Raw genomic sequence first — 25,262 nt, forward strand, 5'->3', positions numbered from 1 at the left:
AGAAACTCAGTCCTGTTGTCAAATTTTGCTTGTCCATTATGTAACACCAAATCAACTAATTAGCAAAGGGTTAATATTACATATGTAGGCATGCCCTTGAATTGTTTATGCACTCTTTTTTTGTCCTCTTTTTGTTGCAAATGTTAAAATACACATGAGACAAAGGTCACATTTCTACACTGATGACGCGATGTGCTGTGAGTGTGGACAGTCATTTTGCTAATTCTCCTCATTGGTAGTTTCATTAGATGGATGATTTCCCTGAATTAGCCATCATAACTGCCATCTGTTCCTGTGCATAGATACAGAGATCTAAAGGGTAGAGGTCAGGAAGAATTTTAATAAGGGCTGTGTGCTCAGTTGCCTCTGTTTGTCTCTCTAGAACATTCTCCAGACTGCTTTTTGCCTGAGACCCTCCCCTAAGGGGCTGCATTGACTGGATTCCCTCACCCTCAAGCTTTGGGTTGATTAACCAATATTTCTCCATTTTTTTTTCATGATTACACTCCCTAAGGAGGCTTTTTGGACATTCTTTTTCTAATTGTCTCTGCCTGACCATGAAATTTTAACACCATAAATATATTGCAGATCTCTTTATGAACTGTGTCTTTTGGAGGGCACAGACCATTATAACAGCCAAGGGTTTTTTGCTGGTTTTTTTTTTTTTTCCTTTTTATCCTGCCAATGACAAATGTTTGCTCCCCATTGAGAAGGCATGCACTAGACCAGTGGAAGTCATTTAAGGGAGATTGGAGAATGGGGGGGAAAGTATTAAGGACAAAAAGACATTTATTCTCTTTGACCCTTGCTGCCAGACAGAAATGACTTCACCCAAGGACCCAGCACTTGCAGGTGGCCTTCTCCACCTCCAGCTATTGCTTGGTTTCAGCCGACCCCTCCCTTTCTCTTCTCAGGCCTATGGGTGGTAACAACTCCCATCCACTGCTAGTCTTGGACATCTTTACTTTCCTTAATTGATTCCCTTGACTCTGCCCACATCTTTTAAAATATCCCACATTAAACTTTTTACACCCCTTTGAATGTGTCCTGCTTCCTGCTGGGACCATGAGTAGTCTCTTCTAGTTGGAATCCATATCGCCTTCTGTGACCTAGTCTCCAAGTCAGGCAGTCTCATTTCAACTACTGTCTTTCCTTATGCTTTTCTTTTTCCTTTCTGGACTCTTACCTTTCTTTTATTCCTTACTCAGCAACAGTGTCTGCCCATTAAAATGCACCTTTGCGGTGGTGGTTTGGTTTTCTTTATCGCTTTTATTTTTTCCCTTCCTGTTGCATTTTCACTGGCATTGCATGGGATTTTTGTTTGGATACTAAGCCATGGCATCTTATACCCTTCCATGCTTGACATTTCTCTTTCTTAGCTTTCCAAGCACCCAGTCACCCTGACAGGCTCTTCAATACTTTCTTCCCACAAGTTAGTGATCTTAGCTGGCAAGAGCAGACAATGGAAGTTCCAGGTACTAGGGATGTATAAAACTTGTTGGCTTAAAATAATGACATTTATTTTGCTCACACATCTGCAAGCTTGGCAGGGCTCGGCAGGGATGGTTGTCTCTGCTCTACTCAGCACTGGCTGGGGTGGCTCAGAAATTGGGAGGCTGAATTATCCAAGGCTTCTCTTACTCACTTGTCTGAGCCCTGGGCTAAGAAAACTCAAACAACTGAAAGCTGGAACAACTGGAGCTCTTTGGACATCTCTCTAGCTTGATGCAGTCTCTCCATGTAATCTACCAGCCTGGGGGGCTTAGGGCAGTCTTACTTGTTACACATTGACTCAGAGCTCCCACACTGATTATGTCAGGAGAAAGAGCCTGTTATTCAGTGTTATTTTGACCACATTCTATTGGTTGAGGTTAACAAGTCCCCCCAGGATTAAGGGGAGAGAACTTAGACCCTACCTCTTAAAGGAGAATGTCAATGTCACATTGAATATTTTTAAAAAGCGGAATGAGATATGTATAGGTACAGTCGTTTTTGGAAAAACAATCTGATCTGCTTCAGTACCATACACATAAGTACATAATATAATTTCTGAGACCTTGTGGAAGTCCTGTGGGGTTCAGAAGAAAATACTGGAAATTACTAATGAAAACAAGCAGAGATAGGAAGATGTGAGTAAGGGGGTCTTAATACCTACTTTGTATAATAATGGGGCTCAGGATTTCTGAGTGAGAAGATCAAGAGTAGGTCCAGTCAAGGAAATAAGAACTCTGGATTCCTGTCTATACAGATTGAGTCAAGCAAGTCTCTGATCTCTGTCAAATGAAGAATTAATCTTATGATTTTAATGTTCTCTCCCAAAACCCCTGGTTCTGTTATGCCATCATCAACTCACTTTTCTGTTTCCTGTTTAAAGTCACTTTCCCTCAATATTTACTGACTCCAAATTCTGTTGCTTTTGCTGAGAAGACAGTCACACTGCTGTCCACGCAGCTCCACTCAATCAAGTGTGAGCTTCAAGTCCTCAGTGGCACCATGCATTATTTCAAGAGTTATTCTTCCTTTGTGTATGAAAAGTTGCATTATGAATGTGTGCCCTCAGAGAAGTAATGGGAAATTTGGGATTGTCCTGTGGTCAAGTCAGAGGACATGTGTGTGTGTGTGTGTGTGTGTGTGTGTAGCTATCACCACTCTTTTTCTCTAAAAGAGAGTTTTGATGGTAGATGAGGGCCTGGGACCACTAGATTCAAAAGTGGAGGATGTAAAAGAATTTGGAAATAGATTAAACACAATTCTAGAGTTGTCTATGAAGCTCTCTTTATAAAGTGTCTTCATATGCAACAGCACACGTAGTAGGCACTTTCTGATGACGGTCACAACAGAGCTCAGAATGGCTGAAGCCCTGAAATGATGTGCACTGTATATGAAATTGAACACATCAGCCCACGAATGTTTTTAAATCTGTAATTTAAAAAACTCCCAAAGTGTTGCCAATGTGAAAATAAGCGAGAGCCACAAGCAACCTACCACATGGTTTGTAGAGGCCAAGATTCTCTCAGATTCAAGGATAGAAAAGCTATTTAAAACTGTTTTAAGCAAACTTGTATCTGAAAAGTCTATGTGATACTTAATTAGATAATTTACCAGTTGCATCAGAACTAGGTCTCTCTACCCATCTCTGTGCTCTGCCTCCCTCTGTGTTGGCTCTATTTCATACTCTCACCTCTCTGGGACAAAGGTGACCACTAACTGCTCTCCCATCAAACCCAGTGTAAGTGGCATACTTCTTTCTCAATAGCTCCCATGAAAGATCTGAAATTGTTTCATTGTCTCTGATCGGCTAGACTCTGATTCAGTGTCTACCCTTGAACCAATCGCTGTGGCCATGGACATGTAGTGCCCTGACTAGGTCTAGGACACATGGCAACTCTGGGACCGCGAGGTGCAGGGGTGGAGCAACATGGTTAGCTATAGTTAAAACTATGGACCAAGTAGGAGCTGAGTGGTTCCCCAGAGGAAAACAGGGGAAGTATCAACAGGGAAAATAGATGGTATGCCTTCTATTCTAGTTCATCGTCAGTAAATATTATTTGATCATTGAATTCTTGTGTCATGTTCTTTAAAGACAGACAATAAGAGTTAAGAGGACATAATATCATGGCTAACAATGTTGCTGTAAATTCGTTATCAATTCTTCTCTTTCCACTCTCGCTTTATTATAAAAGATCAAAGGGGACTTTCAGGAAAGCGTTAACACTACTTAAAAGCCCCACCTCGAAGACTGCAGGTGTGGAGAGAAGCTATAGTTAAAGTGGACCCAGCCAGGATAAATGGGAAGGATAGGCAAGAAGCATTGGTAGGTGAAGGTGAATAGTGCAAGGGTATGGACTGAAAATCAGTGTGGTGGGAGAAGTGAGAAAACACCAGCGGAGGAAATAAAAGCAAAACAAAAGAGAGAATGCCACCACTGTATGTTGTTGCTGGGATTATCCATAGGAAACAGACATGTGGAAAAGGATCCTGTGACTAAGAATAGGGCGTATAGGAAGTAAATAGTACTGTTAGCCTAAAAGAGAGTACATTGGAAAGCAATGTGGAATTCAACTTTTAAAATTTGCATGTTGGGCATGTTGGCATGTGCCTGTAATCCCGGCTACTCAGGAGGCTCAGGCAGGAGAATCGCTTGAACCCGGGAGACAGAGGTTTCAGTGAGCCAAGATCGTGCCGTTGCACTCCAGCCTGGGCAACAAGAATAGAACTCCGTCTCAAAAAAACAAAAAACAAAACAACAACAACAAAATTGCATGCTTGCTTTTTAAAACGTTGTTCTGTGTATCCAAGCTGTTTTGACAGTGGGTCAAAGGAATGCCAGTAGTACTGATTATGAGTGGCTTCATTTTAAATGGCAGCCCCAAGCAAAGGTGAAATTTGAACTTCTGTTCACATTTAGAAATTCTCTAGATTGTCTGGTGACCTTGTCTTTAGAAGGCTGATGTTTATATATTGGCAGCCACAGGGAATTATTTCCCTTTGGGTGTTCAATTGCTATCCAATTTCCTTATCTACTGCCCCTTAAATTAGGAAATGTTGGATGTCATCATCTGCTTCACTTTCCAATCACTTTACCAGCAATAGGCTTCAATAACTAGTGCCTTGCAGTGTTATTTTGCAAGCCATGGTTTCCTCAGGATGCATTTTAAAAAATAGATACCAGAAGTAATGTGAAGAGCCAGTTTATAGGTTTAAGACCTGATTTTGAGATTCAGACATAGTTCTTAGGAGGCTGAATCCTGAGGTTTTTCTTTTCAACTTACTCACTGTACAGTGTGTTATATTTCCAAATACGAATCTTGGTAAGGACAGGTTTGAAGCAGTCTAGTTCCATTGACCACAAATGTTGATTATCGGTGAAACATGATGAAAACATCACATCTCTCATCTATCAAAAGGTGCCTTCAGTGGAGGTTATTGGAATGCAAAGAGGATGTTTGTTGGAACCAGGAATAAAAAACAAATAAGGTTCTAAAACAAAAGGTAGCGATGATTGGACATTGAATGGTCAATGTCAAATGCCAGAAATTTAATTAAATTTTAATTGAAATATAATTCTGCATGAAATTTAATTATATGACAATGAGTATTCGCATATAGTAAGTTAGGAAAGTTTTCTAAAGTCAGTTGGAAAGGCACCATTCAGTGTGTCATAACAAAAAGGACAGAGGCTACAAGGCCAGTCAGATCTGGGTTTGAATCCTGGCTCTACCACTGACTGGCTCTAAGCCTCGGTTTTCTCATCTGTAAAACAGGAATAATAGTTCTTACTCTGCTTACTTGGCAAAGATTAGAAGTAAAATGTGTTATTAAAAAAACCATTCATAATGCCTGACATTTAAGAATATATTAGGCATTCAAAAATGGTAGCTATTATCATTATTATTATTATTATTATTATTTCTTCTGGGGAATAGATATCCATTGTCCCTCTTCTCTTCATAGAAAAAAAAAATCCAGAAAACAATGCCTTTTTGAGTAATCTGGTTGTAGAATTCAAACTGACTGTCCAACAAAGTTGTGTTTAAGGCTGGGAGAGAGTTTTGCTAGTTTCCTAGAAAAAGTATTGTCAAATTCCTTTTTTGTTGTTGTGTGTATTTTTTCCCTAAATTCTTTTTTTTATAACTTTTAGTTTTGTCTGTGTAGAAACATTCTTGGCCATCTCTCTGTTGCTATCCCTTCAGTAAGTCTGCAATTATTTTTTCAACAGGTGGCAGCCCAAAGAATCATAAGCCCTTATGAGCTAACATTGAAGTTTCAGCCAAGAAAAGAAATTTAAAAAAAAAAAAAAAAAAAAAGTTTCCTGAAAATTGTAACATACATAAGTTTGGAATGTACTTGTTTGTTTATGTCTTTCTTTTTTAGTTTATAGAATACTTTGCTCTTTATGTTGAAACACAGTCCATTATTACTGGCTGTTGGCCACTTTCTCATCTCTAGGGTAATAGAGATGAGTACTATAAAATTTTGTACTATAAAATTTGTACTATAAAATTTCAACTCTGGTCAAAGCAGACAGCGTGTTATAAAAAAATATACTGAGCACAAATGCAGTCATAAAGTCTCATATTTATTTACCTCTCAAAGTGAAAGGGCTTATAGTATTTTAGGGAAGCAGCATTTTTTAAATACTAGGCACTCAGTAAATATTTGTGGGTGGCCAAGTGAATGAATAAACGAATAAGCAAATGAACCATGGGAATTTACCGTGACCGCAAATCATTTCTCTTAAGTGAAGTGTACTGTTTGTTTTCCTGTGTGTGTGTGTGGAGGGGGCAGTTAAATTGAGATAAATCTCATTGTTTAAAGAGTTCTTTAGGGACTACCAGAGTAGTGGACATGGTAATAAAACATTGTTCTCCAAAGCAGAATATTGTAGTTACAGTTACGGGAAGACTATTAACCCCTTTCTTTTTCTAGAATTGGCTGCCTGTGTGTAATTTAGGTTTGGAAATCTTCCTTTTCCTGGGCAGAGAATCGGTCCCAGAATATCAGACCTGTGTTTATTGGAAAACAGCTCTATCTACCGCAGAGCAGTTTCTGTTGTCCTTATTAACAAAGATCTTTGGGAGGTGAAGGTCATTTCAGGCCAGTGCTAAACAGCAATGAATTTGTTAGGGTGTTTTCCGAATGCTAAAAGGAGATGGACATCAGAACCCGGACGTGATTTTAAGGCAGTTGGACCAGGTTTAAACCTCGCATGATCAGTGGGAATTTGTGTACTTTATTTCATGGGAAGCCCCAATTGCATTATATAAAAAGTGAGGCAAGTGTAGCGTATACCTTTCAGTATTGGGGGTGAGGATTACATGAGATAACACGTGGAAAGTATTTACCATAATGCATAATGACTACCACTACTATGATCTATTTCTATACTTCTGACATCAAATATGTGTTTTTTTCCCTTACACTAACCAATTCCCTAATTCTCCAGACACCAATTGGTTGTTCTACAATTTAAGTCAAGCCTTACACTATCTAGAGTGAGCATGAGATGGCACAGATTAAGGACTCAATCCCACAAGACTTCCCCAACTTCAAGATACCCATGGCAAGTCCAGGCAACCTGTACTTCTGACAGACCAGCTACAAAGTCATAAAGTTGGGGGGTTCCCATGACTCTTTCTTGGTTTGATAATTTGCTGGAATGGGTCACAGAGCTCAGGGAAAACAATTTACTTACTACTACCAGTTAATTACAAAGGATGTTGGAAAGGTTGTAAATGAACAGCCAGATTAAGCAGTGCATAGGGTGAGATCTGGAAGGGTCCCGAGTGCGGGAGCTTCTGTCCCCGTGGAGTTGGGGCATGCCACTGTCCTAGCATGTCAGTGCATTCATCAACATGGCAGTTCTCCTACCCCTGTTGTTTAGGTTTTCTATGGAGGTTCCATGACATTGGCATGATTGATGAAATCATTGGCCATTGATGACTGACTCAGTCCCCAGCACTCTTCTCCTCTCCATAGGTCAGGAAATGGGGCCGAAAGCTCTAGCTCTCTAGTCACAAGGTTGGGGGCCCTGGCAATTAGCCCCACCCTGAAGCTATCAAGGGGCCCACAAAGAACCACCTTAGATTATTAAGCTTAAACTCAGGTATGATTAAAAGTGACTTATGAAACAAATGATGTTCCTATCACTCAGGAAATTACAAGAGTTTTAGAAGCTCTGTGCCAGGTACCAGGATGAAGACTAAACATATATTTATTATTTATATCACAGTATCACTCTAAAGCATAGGAAGTTCTCGATAAAATGAAAATAAATAATAGTCAACCCTACCTTTACATATTTTGATGCCAAGTGTCAAGAAAGATTATTTATGAAACTCTTCTCACATAAGTTTCCATTTCCTCCTTTGTACACATGAGAGGGCCTGATCAGGTCAGAAGAAATCACATTTCACACCAATGGTTTTTTGAGCCAAAGGCACAGGGGTGTGGGGGTGTAGGGAGGCAGGTTGGGATGCTTTCTGCTGGCAGTGGTGTCTTGAAGAGCACACGGCAGGGAAAATAGAGGATGAGTGGAAGAGGGCAGCTAGAGTAGAAGAAAAGTAAGTACAGAGGGGAAGCAGGGAGAAAGGGAGAAGGGAGAGTGGCATGTGAAGAGCTTGACTTGCCAGAGTTAATTCTCTTTAGGCAATATTGGGGTTTCTTGGAAGGAAATCTCCCCTATTATGGATTTAGAAGATACAAATCAGTTTCCATAAAAGAAGGAGTATTAGATGCACTAAGCTGGATCATGAAGAGATAAAATGTATGAAAATTAAAAAGAGGATGCAAAAAGAAAAGGACAAAAATATATTAAAAATTAGTTCAACTCCTGCTGGGTTCTTCACACTCACAGCTGATTAGAAGGTGGGATAAATCTGTGTAACATATTTGTGGAGCCTGCTCAGCTCGAAGTCCTCATATACCTCCCCACCCCACCACCCACCTTCCCACACACACCCTACTTTTGGGGAGGCTGGCTCTGGGCTTTTTCTCACTGATTGTTGGCCAGAGACAGCGCTCCCTTGCTATGGGGGCCTTTCTACAGAAGATGCATGTCCTCATGAGATGGCAGCTGGCTTCCCTGAGAGCAAGGCACGGGGGAGAGTGACAGCATGTCCTGGCTGGAAGTGGCAGTCCTCTTATGGCCTAACCTCAAAAAGGATATAGCATCACTTTGGTTGTATTCTGTTAATTAGAACCAAGTCCCTAAACCCAGCATACATGCAAGAGGAGGGGACTTAAAATCCATCTCTCGAAGGGAGGAATCTCTGAGAATTTGTGAGCATATTTTTAAAACCACCATCATCCCAAACAGCATTCTCTTTAGTTTCTTGTTCCAAGACTCCTACATCCCAACTATGTCTCTGTCTCTGCTTTTGGATTCTTTGAGACCTCTTTAAATATTAAATCCCACTTATTGACTTAAGTTCAAAAGTCCTTTCCAATACCATCTGAAGTCTTGGAATCAGTGAAAACATGTCAGACGCAGGCACTTTGCTGTCTGGCAGAAAGTAATGGCTGGTGGACAGGAGGCAGTTGGAGGTTATCCCAACAGAGGATCAAGTCAATTCCTACACTACAAGGGTAATCGCCCCGCAATGAGTTCAGATGTGCGATTTCCTAGGCTGAGTTATCTTCTGCTATTTCAACAGGTCTCCCTAAAACAGGGGTCAGTACACTTCTGTAAAGGATCAGATGGGAAATATTTTTGGCTTTGCGGGCCACATGTGGTCTCTGCCACATATTTTGTTCATTTTTATCACAACCCTTTGAACATATAAAAACCATTCTTAGCTGGCAGGCTGTACTGAGACAAGACTGCAGGATGTAGTTTGCAGACCCCTGCTCCAAAATAATCATAGAGAGGTGCTCATCATGTCCTTGGAAATATTTCAGATATGCTTCTCCATACCACCCAGCCATGATAAGAGCCTCCTTTCCATATCTCTCACATTTCCTAAAAGACCCAATTTATCTTACTTCAGACAAAGAGCTGGGAGTCCTTTTTTCAGGTTGGATACATTTTACATAGGATTTCTCTCATTCCTTCAGGGAGACAGAAACAGGTTCAAAAATTAAGTCACTAAAATGACTAATGTGATACTGTCAGAGAAGAATTATGAACCTGCAGGGTTACGGTCTCTCAGAAAACTCATATTGCGTTTCTATCCATCACGTGAATAACAATAACCTTCTCCAACAAGCAGAGTGAAAAATGTACGGACTGCCAGTAAGTATTCCTTACTGCTGGCTAAATGCTGGCACCACACAGGCTTTCTATGGCAATGGGAATTTGTGTCAGAGTTGGCTTTTAATGTGGAAAATAATCCAGTCTCACACTTTGGTTTTTATGGCTTTGCTGTTTTCTAGAACATCAGCGTGCCTCGTGAATGACATTCAATTCTCCACAAACCAAACCAAAACAAAAGCCTTTTTTGTGCGTCTTTATCAGCAAGTGAAATCAAAATTCTTGGATGAGAATTCTCAAAATCAAAAAAATCTACGTTTTATTTTTACCAGGGCATTAGTAAGAGATGTATTACTTAGCCCATGAGTTGAGAAAAGAAAACATGTTAACATGTATGTGTGATTAATGAATTCATACTAGAAGAGGGAAAAACAGGGGGAAAAAAAAGCTGGAGGAAGAAACTAAAAGCTGTTCATCTTACTAATGTTTTGTAGTCCCAGATAAGTAGTGCTGCTTTCTTTTTTTACTCCCATGCCCGAACATGTAGTGCTACAAAATTGATGACTCGAGGTCCTACATGAAAACCGTGCAGACTTGAAAACTCTTGCAAGAGTGGGGAGTTCTATGAATAAATAAATTGTTTAAAGGGTCAGTGAATCGGGTATACACCTCGTTTTGTAATCATAAAAACAGACTCATGTCTGTTTAACCCTCTTAAGGTTTACCTCATAGGACTCATTATTAGTTGTAATTAAAACTGACCAAAAAGTCATAATTTAGTTAGCTTTAATAGGACAGACTTTGAAGGGTCATATTTTATTTTGGATACATAATGTTTCTTACAATTATTTATTCTTGTAAATTATTCTGATTTAAAATTTATTGGCCAGTTGTTGAAGAAATTATTTACTTGCCATTTATTTGAATGGTTCAAGTAGTATATGCATATATTTAAGTATTTATCCTAACATTTTCATGTGATCAGGGAAACTTTTGCTCCAACTTGACATGTTTTTGATTGACGTTTGATGTCACAAGACAGCATTTGTTACAATACCATTATTTGGAGGTTTTCATAAGAAAACCTTATTATAGCCGAAATGTTATAAACTAAGGTCATTTAGACATTTCTAGAAGCAAAAGATCTGGGTTGCATAAAATAGGGAAATTGGGTTTATCAAGTGTAAGATCATCTGACATTAGTAATGAGAACTGGGAGAACTAGAATAATTTATTCTTATAAGCAAACTGCTGAGAAGATAGAAAGACCTGAAAACCTTTCTCAAGCTGTTGCTGTAAGATTGTTCTCCTGCGGTCTTCCTTATAGATAGTGCTATATCATCCCTCCACCATCGGACTGTTTCTGTCTACTGCTGCCTGCTACCTCCACTGCCTCCTCATGGGGCTCTACCTGTTTAGAGAGGAAGGGGATCTGCATATTAAATAACTGACCCTAGAACCAATAAGGAGCTCTGCATGTTAAATAACTGATCCCAGAACCAATGAGGGGCTCTGCATATTAAATGACTGACCTTAGAACCAATGAGATGGATGAGGCTAATGTCCATTAGACAGACCGATTCTCATTTTCAATGAGTGCAGTCACTTGCAGAGATCTCTCTTTTCATAGATCACAAGGCTGCCTGATATACTTTTTACCAAACATATTTCTGTGGAGAAAAGGCAGCTGGAATTCCTTTAAATTTATCCAAAAAAGGACATTTGATGAGGGCAAACTTCTACAAATTGACCGATTTGGCAGAAAGAGCAAAGAACATGCTACAGTACTCCTTGGTGAGGGATTCATGTGTCATTTTATGCCTATAGAATTGTATATACTGGCAATGCATAATTGTCTGTGGCCTACTCTGCCACCAGGAGAGAGGAAACAGATGTTCCTATCTGTCTTTTGATGTGGCTTCTGATACTTACACTGATTTGTCTAAAATAACATCAGCTACCCTAGAAAAGTGTTTTCCTAGTCCTTGATTGGCTAATTGTTTCAGGTGACTATTAAGAATGTGGGCCAGGCACGGTGGCTCAGGCCTGTAATCCCAGTCCTTTGGGAGGCCAAGGTGGGCAGATCATGAGGTCAGGTGTTCCAGACCAGTCTGGCCAACATAATGAAACCCTATCTCTACTAAAAATACAAAAAATTAGCCAGGTGTGGTGGTGTGTGCCTGTAATCTCAGCTACTTGGGAGCTGAGGTAGGAGAATTGCATGAACCTGGGAGGCAGAGGTTGCAGTAAGCCGAGATCACGCCACTGCACTCTAGCCCAGACGACAGTGCAAGACTCCATTTCAAAAAAAAAAAAAAGAACATGATTATCATCTCAAGATGATCCACTGTCAGGGGGTATTGCCCTGTTACAGGGAAAAGACAGAGACCATTGGGAAGTGAACAGACAGGAAAAAAAATCACATAGTATTTTATTTATTCAAAGTGAAGTAAGACCCCAGTAAGACTTTTTGGAATAGATCTAATGAAAAATCGAGGGTAAATTTAAATTCAACACCAGGAGGTCTTAGCACTCCCTGCTCCATACAGTAATTATAGAACTGTGGTTATAGGTAGGAAGACTAGATAATTAGAGTGTTATCAGTAGTCATGAGAGAAGTGACAGGTTCATTACTAAATAAAAGTAATTTACCCTAAATTGAAAATGACGGCTGATGCCTTCTAAAAGCACAGCTTGATGAGAAAGAAACTATGAGGATATTGGATATATGCAGGAGAAGAAGGAATGGCAATAGATCTGAAATCACAAAATATATGCAGAAAGGAGATGAGGGGGGTTAGAGTTCTCCTTTTGCTTAGGCTGGTCCCAAGGGCCCATAATAGGCTATATTCTTATTTATGACATAAAGAGAACAGATATTCGAAGCAACCGTCTCAGACCATCTGTCAAAATGAACAACCCAGACAAGATCACTAAAGGAAAAAATAAAAAGCTAACAGGGAGTATCAGGAAGTAGCATAACTGTATTAAAATTGACTGTTATATGCACATTTTACTTAAGAAAATCTTATACAAATTTTCTAGAAGTTATTCTGAGGGATTTCTACCGTGCTGTTTCTTTTCTCTTCATCGATCTGACCTCACTTTTTATTAAAAGATCTCTGTTGCATTTCTCATGGTCACCCTAAGCCAGAATGTCCCCCTTGTTCCCAGACTCCACAACATGCAGCTTTCCCAGGCTGTCAGCTGGGGTGGAATGCAGGGTGGCATCAAAGCATGGTGACTGACAGCTTGCCTTTAGCAGGCAAATGATGGAGGCTCAAATCGTACTTCTGCTCCCCGCTAGGTATGGGAGCTTTGGAGAATTGCTGAGACTAGAACAACATTTCTCCACCTGTAAAATAGAATATTCATGATACCTGTATTATTAAGTTGTTAAGAATGTTCTGGCCGGGCGCGGTGGCTCAAGCCTGTAATCCCAGCACTTTGGGAGGCCCAGACGGGCGGATCACGAGGTCAGGAGATCGAGACCATCCTGGCTAACACGGTGAAACCCCGTCTCTACTAAAAACTACAAAAAACTAGCCGGGCGAGGTGGCGGCGCCTGTAGTCCCAGCTACCCAGGAGGCTGAGGCAGGAGAATGGCGTAAACCCGGGAGGCGGAGCTTGCAGTGAGCTGAGATCCGGCCACAGCACTCCAGCCTGGGTGACAGAGCGAGACTCCGTCTCAAAAAAAGAAAAAAAAAAGAATGTTCTTCAGGATAATTCAGAGCTTTTACAGTAGAGGCCGACACCATTCCTCATTCTTCACACCTCCGTCCAACCACTCACCAAAGCCAGTTGATCCGATCTCTTGAATCTCTTTTCAGTCCATCCTATTCTCTCCCTCCTCGCCTGCAGCCCCTTTATCTCAGGCTTCTGCTATCTCTTGTCTGGAGTATTTCAATCAATTTCAAGTGGGTCTTTCATACTGTTACATATTCCTACCCCACAAAACAGCCAAGTGAGAACCCACCCATGGCTCCTGACTGCCCCCGTAGACATGCCTCACTCCCAGCAAAGAGCACAAAACCCTTTCTAATGTGACCACATTTTTCACCTGGCTTCAGTCCTTGCCCACTCCGTTTGTTGTCTGCTCCAGCCATACTAAATTACTGTGACTCCCCAAATGTACATGCTCCCTCTCACCTCTGGAGCTTGTTCCCCACCCAGTGGAACATTCCCTCTCTCCTCAACTCATCCTACTCCATTTGCGTGAATATTTCCCACTTAGATCCATTGTGAAGCACCCGCCACCGGCACTCTTGCCCCACAGGCCCCTCCTAAGTCTTCGAAGATGCCAAGGCCTTTCTCACATAAGAGTTCCTGGACGTGCTTCTCACTCCACCCGGAGTGCTCATCCTTCTCTTCCCCTTTCACCTCATTCATTCCTACTGATTAATTTTGTTTCACAAGTGCCTTAGGCTTATCAGCTCAAATGCCACTTCCACAGGGAAGGCCTCTCCAATACCCTCGTTTGTTAGAAGCCATCTTAGCAACCTACATTTCCCTTCATTAGCACTTATCATGATTGGGGATACTTTATTTGTGTAATTATTTGGTTTAAAAATCTCTGAGAGCAGATCCCTCCAAGCACACGCTAAGACAAAGATTCAAGGGCCAGCAGTTGATCTGGGGAGTGATTCCCAGGAAGGGCCAGTAGGGAAGCGGTGAGGTGAGATAGAGAAGGGGAGGAAACAAAAACAGGTGCATGAACAAGTAGATTGTCCTGCAGGCAGCTGAGACTCAGTCCTGCAGGAGGACTCCGGGAAACAATGTGGATGTGCTCCGAGGAGTCCCACTCCAGGGGCATAGATGCCAGGGTAGGGGTATTAGTTCAGCCCCTCCTGTCCATCATTGGTTGAGGGCTGCTTCTGGGATATTAACGCCCCAGCACCTCAGTATTGGCAGGACAAGCATCCTGTTGAGACCAGAAAAAACCCTCAGGCCGCATGTTCAGGAGAAGAAGCCTCTGGTGCACACAGAAATCAGAGGCAAGTGCCAGGGACAATGGCCAGGGCTTTGACAGCTGCAGCTACAGTATCCGTCTGTCCCACTGGACTCAGCCCCACAGCCCTTTTCCCCACTAGTTATCGCTACAGCAGCACTGTTCAACAGAAATATGCCATGAGTTACAAATGCTTGTGTTGTGTTACATTTTTCAGAAGCCACGTTTTAAAAAAGGTGATATTAATTTTAATGCTACATTTTACTTAACCCAATAGATCAAAGTAGTATCATTTCAACAGATAACCAATATGAAAATTGTTCCTTAGATATTTTACGTTTTTTCACACTATATTCGAAATCTGACATATATGTAACATTTACAGCACATCTCAATTTGGATGTGCCTCATGGTCCGTGGAGTGCCCATGGCCATGTGTGGCTAGTGGCTATCACAGTGGGCAGTTCAGCTTTAAAAGACAGAGTCTGGGAGAGACTGAGAGCTCCAAATATGCTCAGTGACAAAAGTCTCAGCTGGGGCAGTGCCTACCCTGAGCAAATTTCACTGACCGCCCCCAGGACTGGAATTAGGTGCTTAACTTCAGAGCACCTGCTGCCCTCCCTGCTTCTTCCAGCACAATGTTAGCTGTACCTAGCTGGGGCTTGTGTTCACTCATCTGTCTCCCCAGCATCCTCCTGGAGCGGGTGGGGCTCCCAACTTCTTCATTCCTGTGTCTGCAGCACCTGATACAATGTCCAGAACAGAGGAAGCTTCCCCAAAGTTTTACTCAATGATGAATCTATTTTAAGATAAGGTGATTAAATTATCATCTTTAGTGAAATTTTAGTGAAAAGGTAAATTCTATACATTGATTTTATGAAAGGTCTATTTTTGTCTTACAAATACTAGTATAGCCATAAGGGATTATTCAACTCATGGCTACAGAGATTCAGAATTTGGACAATGAACAATACAGTAATAAAGTGGGCTGTTCATAGCCACATGTAATTAACAAAAATAAATTGCAGCATACTTTCTACTTTTACCTGTTACTATTCTAGAGCCTAGACCAATTGTAGTAGTCTGTTTCCATGCTGCTGATGAAGACATACCTGAAACTGGGAACAATAAAAAGGTTTAATTGGACTTACAGTTTCACCTGGCTGGGGAGGCCTCAGATTCATGGCGGGAGGTGAAAGGCTTCCTACATGGTGGTGGCAGGAGAAAACGAGGAAGAAGCAAAAGCAGAAACCCCTGATAAACCCATCAGATCTCATGAGACTTACTCACTTTCATGAAAATAGCACGAGAAAGACCAGCCCCCATGATTCAGTTACCTCCCTGGGTCCCTCCCACAACACATAGGAATTCTGGGAGATACAATTCAAGTTGAGATTTAGGTGGAGGCACAGCCAAACCATATCAACAATCATTCTCAAAGAGTGGGGCCACACTCATAGCAGCAGCATCACCCGGGAATTGATTGGAATTGCAGTGCTCAGGCCTTGTCCCTCTCCACTGAACCAGACCCAACTCTTTGTGTTTTAAGAAGCCCTCCAAGGGCCTCTACTGCACAGTGAAGTTTGAGGACCAGTACTCCAGATAAAGTAATTTCCAAGTTACTCCTTTAGAAGGAAAGCAGGAGATCTTAGACAACAGCTTCCTGTGCCTAAAATTCCACACAAACAAAACATTTGGTCTAATCTGCCTGAAGGTGTGTGGTTTCTCTACTTGCAAATTAATTTCATATGAAGTAAAGAGAATATGTTGAAATTTATTCTGGTTGGTACAATGTCAAATAGCTATTAGCAAAACATTTGGCTAAACAATGCTATTACTGGAAATCTGTAATATTTAAAGAGAGCTAAAATACACATAGACAGCCCTCTTGTTTTTATACTTGTCAGTCAGCTTTGGTGTGGGTGTTGAGTTTTATCATCTATGGGATCATATTGAGGGCAACAGCACATTTTTGGAAAAAGTTTATACAAAATCATGGGAAACCCATATATTTCTTTCATCCTGAACTTCAAAATTCCAAATCAGCATCTTAAAAGTTTGATTCCTACTACTTAAAAGAGCATGTCTCAATACAGAAGGAACAAGTATTTTAAAGGAAGAAAGTGGTAGAAACACAGAATTGGTTTTTGCTTCCCATGATAATACGGGGCTGCGCACAACCTCAGATATATGTGTATTGAATTAGACCTTGGAGAGAAAATAAATTAGGCTATTCAGAGAGAAGGAGACTTTCCCTTTGGGAGTTGCCCCAGACAGACACTGGAACTCACACATATATATCTTCAGTCAGTGACCTCCCAAAGAGCCATTTGGGCAATGCCAAGTGGAGAATTGAAGCACTTACCCCTTTCATCCAGCAAAAATACCCAACATTCATTCATACCTACATATATGAAACAACATTTTTTTATTTTTCTCTGGATAATCATCTCTAGCCTCAGTTTCACTTTGTGCAGGCAGACACATCGCATGAAACCTTTCCATTCCTCTCCCTTCTGTCAACTCCTAGAGGGAACAGCTTTTGTCTCCTGAATAGCCTAATTTATTCTCTCTCTAGCATCTTGAACATTGTAGGTACTCAACAAACATTAATTGATGACAAAGCTATATAACAGCTTTTGAATTTATTCATGGGATGATTCTTCTATTTAAAGAACATCTTTATATACTTTCCATTCTTCAGCAAAAAAAGCAAAGAAAAAAAATGTTTCATCTTGCCAGTTCTGTATTTAACATCTGCACAGAGCACAGTGTGTGCCTGTTTTAAACAAATGTGTAGGCACACTGGTTATGTAGATTCAGGAATGTAAATGACAATACAGAGAAATGTAATTTTTAGAAGAAATTTTAAACTTAAGGCTTAATGAAAAAAAATGTAGTTGCTGTTTTATCAGAGAGAGCGAGAAAGGGAGAGAACAAGGAAATCCTATTGTAATACTGTTATGCTAACCTCATTTTGGCCATGATTTTCCCAGTTATAGAGTGGACACCAGGTTATGTGCATATCTGAGAACTGGCATAATTTATCATCAATTTGCAAGCATAGATCAACTAGTACAATAACTATGTCAGTATAAGTTGATTTCTAACTTCAGTTGTACCATGAAGTCATTGGAAGACTTTGGGAAAGTTACTTAATTCTCATTTGTTAGTTACTTTTAAAAAACAACCACATGAATATATTTCCTATTATTGTCATTCCTTAATAGTCATTGATTGTGTACAGGATGCTTTGTATCTCTGCAAGGTGCTGCAACTTCCCCAGGGAAGCACGCATTCATGAATAGTGTTTATAAAGTATTTGGAAAGCCTTGGATTAAAAACTAACGGTATCAGAGTAAAAGTATTTGTATTAACATGCCATATGGGAGAACCATATATTATCTAGTAAGAGGCTATGTGTGATATTGAAAATAGCTCTCTGGTGCATTGCTTTGTGCTATTTTTATACCAAGATATGCCATGGCAAGTTTTGGTATGCCTGGGTCATACTTTCAATGTTGAAATGCTACAAAATTCAATCCTTCCACAGGTATGTGTTGAGCTCCTTATTGTGCACTTGTCTCTCTGCTTACCATTACACAAAACATATGGAAGGCCCAGTGGCACCTACAGTCTCATGCATTTCCTCTCTTTGAACACATCTTGTTAAACTGAAGTCCCCATTAACAGGCACACAGGCTTAAAAAGTTACAGGTTCAATTTTTCCTCTTCCTTCTACATGGACAATACTGTTTTGAGACACACCGATAGAGATAGGGCTGACACGATTGTCTTGTCCGTCCTAATGTTTGAAGACTAACCTGCGAGTCTTGCACCCCCTCTGTTAATGGGGCATGGATGCAGCACTATTTGAGTTTATTTTGGGTAGAACTGGCAGCCAGGAGAGCACTGCCCAGCATTTCCCCAAACTGCCTACACCTGCTGCACCACCTTCCCAGAAGACTGTAAGTCATTAGTCTAGAAAACTATATTGAAACGAGTTCCATACAAAATCTGCCCGTGCCTGGGGAGGCGATTCCTTCTCTTAGCTAATTGCTCTGATAAGGAGACAAGTGGCAATGGCAATGGGTGTATTATCACAAGGTCCTGAGATCTTATGTCGGGGCCACCATCCTTGAAAAATTCTGTTCTGAATGACATGTGGAACCTCATGCTTCATAAGTAACTGAAAGATCCTGGAATAGAACCTCACGCTTCATAAGTAACTGAAAGATCCTGGAATAGAACCTCACGCTTCATAAGTAACTGAAAGATCCTGGAATAGAAGATAATTTATCTCTTTTTTTCCTGATTCATTTGTGAACTATCCAGGCAAGTCCAGGTAAGGCAAGAGCGTATTTCATTAACTGGGGAATAGTTATTGAACCCCTACCAGGTACTTAGGAAACACCGTTTAACAAAGCAGACAAAGATCCTTGCCTCGGGGGAGCTTACGTTCAGGGAGGGGCAGGAACACATAAACAGTGAACATGATACCTACCTAAATGAGAGGACACGATGTATTAGAAGATGATGGACAACTGAAGAACCAAAGAGAAAAATTGATCGGGATGAGAAGGATGGAGTGCGTGAGGGTGGGGAGGTGATGCAATTTTAAATGGAAGGTTCAGCACAGATCTCATTGAAAGGGGACATCTAAGCAGTAACTTGAAGGGGCTAGAAAGAAAGCACTCCAGGTGGAGGGGTCAGGCAATGCAAAGGCCTGGGGAGAAGAGACCCCAGTATGCTGGAGGAACAGCACAGACGCCAGCATGGCTGCAGCGACTAAACCAGCAGGATACTAGGAGATAATGAATGAAGGCAGAGAAACAACGAGGGTCTCCACCACACAGGGTCTTGCTGCCATCAGAGCATTCAAGCAGGGGAGTGGTATCAGCTGCCTCACACTTTAAAACAAACCAGCTTCTAGGCTGAGAAGAGGTGTTAAGAAAAGAACTGAAGCAGCAAAACATATCAGGAAGTCATTGCCACCACCCTGGAGAAAAGGGATGGAGGATGGCCCCAGCTGGCACCAGCGAAAACAGAGGGATCCTAACTATTAATACTTGTGCTCCCCACATTTCACCATTTGCTTTTTGGGAACCATTAGTTCAGATCAAAGACACATGAAATGTTTAAATGAATCCACAATTTAATGAAATTCAAGCAGAAGCTGAGATAGATACCATACTTCATCTGCATAGAGAACTGAAATATGATTCAAGGAAAAAAATAATCACGCCTTGGGGGAAAATGAAATTTCTCTCCTAATCCCTTGACATGTGTTTATGGAGCCCTTAACAGATAAGGCACTGTGCTGAGTGCCAGGACACCACAAAAAAAGGGACATCTCTCTGCAGAGGGCTTACGGCTTAGCTCTTGCAGGTGAGCAGAGGTCTTAGGAATCTGCAGGGCAAGAAAGAGAGACTCCAGGATTTGGCATGGTCTGGACCCGTGTTTAAGTCTCAGCTCTGCCACGAACTGTGTGACTTCAAGGAAGTGACTTTGATCTCCCACAAGCTTGATTTCTTCATCTTCAAAAATGGAGATAAAGTCAAATAGGATGGTTGCGACGTTCATGGTTATGTGTGTGAAGTGTGTGAGCATGTAAAGGCCTGGTGCAAAGGAGACACCTATAGGAAGCAGCAGCTATGACTCCTGCTAGGTGGAGACTGTTCACTGCACACCTTTTTATCTGCACTAAAAGATGCACATGAGGCTTTTCATTAAAATAATGAGGCAGCCAATGCAGAAACTTTTCTAAGAGTAAGCTATTAAAATAGATCTATCAGCTAATGACATCTCCTGAACAAAATTTGTAAAGGTTTGGAACTAACCTTCCCTCCCTCCTTTCCTTCCTTCTTTCCTTTCTTCTTAAAGCCATTAAGCAGGGCTAAGAAAAGTAGGTTTAAAGTAGGTTTGCATTGGAGGGAAGATGGTGGTGAGGGGGCACAGAGTTTGGACAGGGTCAGAAGGGCTTCTCTGTCCCAGACCACTGTGAACTAAAGAGACACAACAACTGGATGCTGTATGATCCTAGATTGCTATTAGGATATTCTTGAAAATCGGAAAAACACAAATGTGATCTGTAGCCTAGATAGCAGGAATGTCATCTATGTTAATCTTCTGATCTTGATGGTTGTATTGTGGTTATGAAAAAGAATGTCCTTGTTTGTAGAAAATATATACTAAAGTATTCAAGGCTGATGGGCATGATTAGGAAGTGATTATGTCTGCAACTTACTTTCAAATGGCCCAGGAGAAAAAGAGTTCTTGTCCTGTTCTTGCAACTTTCTGTTGCTTAAAATTATTTCAGAATAAAAATGCCTTTAGCATTAAACACAAAAGTTTAGAGTTGTAGCACTGCATTCACCTGATACGAGTGCCAGAGGGGTTGATTCTCAATGTCTGTGGTGTTCAATGTTAATTGAATTAATCCAGATGAGATTATCATTTCCCACATTTTTGCTGATTCATAATTTACGTATCTTACCCAGACAAGAAATACTTACATTTGTAAGTAGGCAGTCGTAGGCCCCGACATCAGCTAAGACTGGGTTGAAACTGTCCCCTGCTGCCATCAATTGCTAGCTGTGGAATCTTAACACCCCTGTGTCTCAGTTGTCTCATCCATGAAATGCAGATAATAATACCTGCCTCATGCAGTTGTTATGAGAATGAAGCTTGATAACCTTTGCAAAGCATTTAGACACTGAGTGGAACATATGCAATATTCAGTAAGTGTTAGCTGGTATTAACTAATATTATTCTGTTGCTCACATAGCTCTATAGTTAAATAAAACATAAACATCATTATATTGATGGCAGTGAAGACCCTTTAAGAGCATTCCTCTGTTATGTCAGCCAATTTTACTTTTCAAATATGTACCTTCTAGAGAATTTTGAAACGTATGAGTTGAAAATATAGATGGGGAAATACAAAATTAAAGACTGGATTTTTTTATAAGAGACAGCTAATTTTTTTTAAAGTTAACTTAAAGCCTTCCTGAGCTGAGAAAAATAAATATATTATGTGTATTAATCAGTTATTGCCATAATAATGCTGTGCAATAAATCACCCCAAAATGCAGTCCCCTACAACAAAAATGTTTACTCTCATGCTCACAGGGCTATAAGATAACTGTGGTCCAGCTGATGTAGGCTGGGCTCAGTGGGGTGGTTCTACTGCAAGCTGTGAGTTGCTTGGGTTCAGTTCTAGACAGTAACTTGGGTTCAAACTTGCTCCATGTATCTCTCATCCTCCTTAAGCCAGGAGCTACAGGGGCATCTTCTTGTCATGGCAATGTCAGGAACACAAGAAACAAATCCTTTTATGCAGCACATGTAAATCCGTTGCTCACATTCTCTCCACTAGCATTTCATTAGCTAAATTAAGTCCCACAGTCAAGTCCAACATCAATGGCGTGGAAATATTTTTTGCTCACAATGGGAGGACACTGATATGTGTGTCTGTCTGTGCCCAGAAATCTATAGACCTTTAGAAGAAAAGACAACAGTATACCAGCAGGAAGTACACATCAGATTGTTTCCCCCATATAGGGATGGATTTGTTCAGACTTATGTCTCCTTTATCTTCCTATCACCATGTAGAGTTCACAAAAGGAACTACAAAGATCAGGATAGCAATCCGTGATCATGTGGTTGAGATTTTGCCCTTGCAAAACTCTCCCATGTAGAATTAAACATGGATGGCTTGCTTATCATAGTCATGTTGCAGCAGGAGCCTCTTATTTTATTTCTATAGAATTTCTGAAATGTTCTTGCAAACAGTACACACTCGATAATTATTAGTTGAAAGAGTAGGAGGCAGAGTACTAATATAGGAGAAATCAGAAGGACACAACCAGTAGAATTCTCACAGGTTTCTGTGCTTTTTCAGCATGGGAAAGTAAAGTGTTATCTTGCACTCAACATGAATGCTATGGAAATTTATCATCTGAAGTAAATATGTGATCTTAAAGGAATATTAACTAAGAACATTTAGCTTCTATGTGACATTATTTAAGCTAACAAAATAGCCTCGCACTTCCCTGTATTTCTTCACCTTTATCGCAAGCCTTTTAAAATCCCTTCTAAAAACCTCAAGTTTACACATCCCTCTACTTAACTTTTTATTGTTTATGTGCTTCCTGTGACGATAGCTAGACAAACAAGGCTGATAAAAAGAAAGCTTGTCCTTATCAAAGACTTACGGGTAACTGTGTTAATGTGCCTTGCTTTTTCTACCAGTGGAAGCCCCCTATTTCACTAAGAACTCACCCATTTGCAGCATTTAAAATGGATGGAAAGTTCTAAGCCAGCCAAAATGTCCTTCTAAAAGAATGAAATGAATGTTAATCTAATTGCCCAAGAATGCGTACGCTGGGCTTGGAAAATAAGCCTTCTACATTGGTTCCCCCTGCTGGATTTGAGGATGCACTGTCTTGGAAATTGAGGAAAGCAATATAACTGGACCTTTTTATCTAAGGGCATGTTACTGGAATGGCAAATCCAGCATTCTTCTAGAAAGCATTCGCTCTGTGATAAACGTGCCAAGTGTTTCTTGAGTTTGCTTCCCAAGGGCAGAAATACTGCAAATAGAAAACTGTGCCACTGAGATTCAAAGTAGAAAACAAAAGCATGCCACTCAGATGTCTGTTCTAGCGAGGGGGGGTGGCACACAAGGGAACTAAGGATAAAAACCCAGAAGCAGTAGACTAGGTAAACTGCCAGACTGGTTGTTACTATCAGAAAGCTGGATTTCGGGGTCTGACCATAAATTTCCTTTTTATGCATTTACAACTATTAGAACCAATTCCTCACATTTCTGTAATTTAATTTCTGTTTTTCTTTCCCTTCTTATCTTCTTCTCTTCATAAGAAATCTCCCTACCTCTACTCTGTAGAAGATGTGGTAACCAGACTAATTTTAAAGGAAACTTGTAACCTGCAAACTTCAGGGCTATTGTGAAGTGTGTTAAAAGGTCTGTCTGTTGAGGGAGACAGAAAAGCTGGCAGATTTTTCCTGCTTGACTCTGAATCCATTTGGTGGGAGGAAAGGGACAGATATTGGCTAAGTTTTCGCCACATGCTCCTGCACCAACTTGGCCTTGTTAAGGCAGCAAGAACAGCAGAAGTGACTATTTCCTCCCTAGAGCAAAGGCCTTTCCTTCATGGAGAACCAGAACAGGGAAAATGTCAGATAATCATGTGGTACTTGTAAATATGCCATTTAGGACACTGAATTTAAGTGGCATACAGAGCCACCCCAGGTTCTCGTATTATATTCAGGCCAGGAGTGGTGTCTTATGCCTGTAATCCCAGTACTTTGGGAGGCTGATGTGGGGGGATTGCTTTAGGGCAGGAGTTCAAGACCAGCCTAGGCAACAAAGCAAAACCCCGTCTCTCCAAAAAAATAAAAAATTAGTCACGCTTGGTGGCATGTGCCTTGTAGACCCAGCTGCTCAGGAGGCTGAGGTGGGAGGACGGCTTGAGTCCAAGAGTTAAAGGTTGCAGTGAGCTGTGAACATGCCACTGCACTCCAGCCTGGACAACACAGCAAGACTCTGTGTCTATAAAAAACAAAAGAAAACAAAAATTAGTTATATTATGTTCACCATCACAAACGACATAGGGCTAAGACAACACAGGGGATCCTGTACATATATTTATTGGCTGCATTCTTCACCAGCCTCAGAGTATAACTCTTTTTTCTTTTTTTATCCTTCTATTTTAAACTTTTTTTTTCCCCATTTAGGTCAAATCTAAATGTTTCCCCATCTGAAACTTTCTTCAATAGGTCGTTTTTCAGAGCTGCAGGTGAAATGCTTCCCCACTGCTTCTGAGGCTCTTGCTTCAGCTCTGCTACTAGTGGCCTCCTCTTGGGAGGATTCTCTTGCCTCGGAATTAAGAGTTGATAGGAGGAGAAGATGGCGGGTCAAAGCATTCAAGCAAAACAACGTTAAGTGATTCAGACCTGCTCGTGGGTCAGGAATTTTTAAAGGGCTCAGCTGGATGTCTCTTCTGCTCCTTGTGACACTGACTGAGGTGACTGCTCAGCTGCATTTGGTTGGCAGCTGGCTGGGTGGAAAGGTTCAAGAAGGCTTGGCTCACAGGTCCCTTCATGCTCCCCACACATCTTTTCTCTCTCTCCGTGTGTCTCCCTCTATTTGGCAGGCCAGCCTCAGCCTCTTTACAGCATGGAGGCTGGCTTCCCAGGGGTAGAAAGTAGAGACTGCCAGTTCTCGAAGGGTAGCTTGGAGGTCCCAGAATATCACTTCCATCATATTCCATTGTATTTGTCTAAAGAAGTTTCACAGCCAGTCAGGACTTAAAGAGAAGGAATGGGCTCCACTCCTTCAGAGACAAAGCATTTGTAGCTATCTGTAACCCACTTGAGTATAGTTTGGTAACTTCTGCTTCTATTTTCTGTACTTCACTATATGTTTTATACTTTGTTCTTATGTCTTTGTATAAATTCATCATTTTTATTTGCTTCATTTTCCAAACCAAAAGCAATTGGGAGACCCTCCCAGCAGTGACTTATAAAATCATGCCTATACTTAACTACTTAACCTTCAAAAGGTTTATTATTTCCACAGATAAATCCACAGATATAGTA

At 40.9% G+C, this 25,262-nt stretch overlaps 1 protein-coding gene and 1 long non-coding RNA gene across 5 annotated transcripts in view; one reads left to right on the forward strand and one right to left on the reverse strand.

Annotated features, from left to right (window-relative positions):
- LOC105526560 overlaps nt 1–15,871 on the reverse strand; it is a 30,633-nt gene extending 14,762 nt beyond the window's left edge. Inside the window, exon 1 of the long non-coding RNA XR_001004092.1 lies at nt 15,791–15,871. This is a non-coding gene — a long non-coding RNA (uncharacterized LOC105526560). The remainder of the gene's footprint in view (nt 1–15,790) is intronic.
- The window catches only part of MACROD2 (MACRO domain containing 2), a 2,135,582-nt gene that overhangs the window by 1,979,918 nt on the left and 130,402 nt on the right, over nt 1–25,262 (forward strand). The window lies entirely within an intron of this gene.

The sequence above is a fragment of the Colobus angolensis genome, unplaced genomic scaffold, assembly GCF_000951035.1.
Source record: "Colobus angolensis palliatus isolate OR3802 unplaced genomic scaffold, Cang.pa_1.0 Scaffold117, whole genome shotgun sequence".
Taxonomy (NCBI): Eukaryota; Metazoa; Chordata; class Mammalia; order Primates; family Cercopithecidae; genus Colobus; species Colobus angolensis.